We start from the raw sequence: 1,278 nt of genomic DNA, 5'->3' as shown, positions 1-1,278 counted from the left end.
GTATTAGGGAGTGGTGAATGCAGAGGGGTGAAGGTGACAATGGACAGTTAATCATAGGATCATACAATTTGATGGGGTTAGGGAGAGGGTGAAAGAAATGGGAAAGATCCTGGGTAAAAACAATGTATTCAAACTTTGTATATAAACCAGTATTTAAGAAAAAAAAAATGTGGTGCTTAAGAAATTCTTCTTTTGAGGGGATAGTGCATGCTGCACAGCTTAATTTTTTTCCCCAAAATATAATTTAGTTGAGAACGTAACATATTCAATGGTATCCGTGCACTTAATTGTGAAAATGAGAGAAAGAACTGCTTTGTTCAGAGCAAATATGTATATATAAATATTTCCAAAATATTAGTAAAGACTTGTAGAATTGTATTTACCTGCTCATGAAACTTTTTTTTGATGTCCAGTATTTTTATGCTAATTTTCTGTCTGCATCTTTCCTCATCTAAAATTAAGCTCACATGTAAATCTTTATATCTTACTGTTATCTTTTTAAACTATTTTTTATTAAATTTAACCTGTATGCAAATTTTTAAGATTGAATTTTCTCCAAAATTAATTATTAACCTACTATAGTCTAATTTCTTCTTTTAGATTCCCCTCGAACTATTCTTTGAATGTCACCAAACATTTAAATTAGACAACCAACTGCTGCTCTAAAGCATATACTTTTTGTGTCCATACTTCACATTTCTAACTTTCTCCATTCGTTTTCATGATGCATTTTATTCTACTGGATCTCTTTCTATATTTTTTATTGCTTTGTCATTGTTTTCCTTTTCCTCCTCCATTTCCTATCAAATGGACATCTATGTTAATGAAATTATTTAATAATGAAGTAAAGTGATGAAATGGCACATTATAATTTATGTTTCCAAGAAGGAAAAGAAAGCTGTAAAACAGTCTGGCAACCTAATTAAAAGATTGTCGTATTTTCTTCAGTCAGCAATTTTACCATCAAAAGTATGCTTTAGGAAATAATTATACATACAGAAAAACATCTTTTATATCATACGTAAGAGTGAAAGTTTATTGTTGTTGTAGACGACTCATAGCGACCCTATGAACAAAAGACCTGAAGGAACACTTGAATAAGTTTTGTTTCTCCATATTCATAGAGTTTCCAGAGGAAGTAATTTCGGAAGTGGATGTCACTCCTGCTTCCAAGCTCGTTTTAATTTGGGTGCTCCACCAAACACTGTTCACCATGGGTAACAATTATCACATTTGACACATTAGTGTCACAGTGTTTAGCCTCACAGCAATTTCATG

Source organism: Elephantulus edwardii, unplaced genomic scaffold, assembly GCF_000299155.1.
Source record: "Elephantulus edwardii isolate Elephantulus edwardi_28Jun2011 unplaced genomic scaffold, EleEdw1.0 scaffold00065, whole genome shotgun sequence".
Lineage (NCBI taxonomy): Eukaryota > Metazoa > Chordata > Mammalia > Macroscelidea > Macroscelididae > Elephantulus > Elephantulus edwardii.
Note: the sequence above shows the minus strand (reverse complement) of the source record.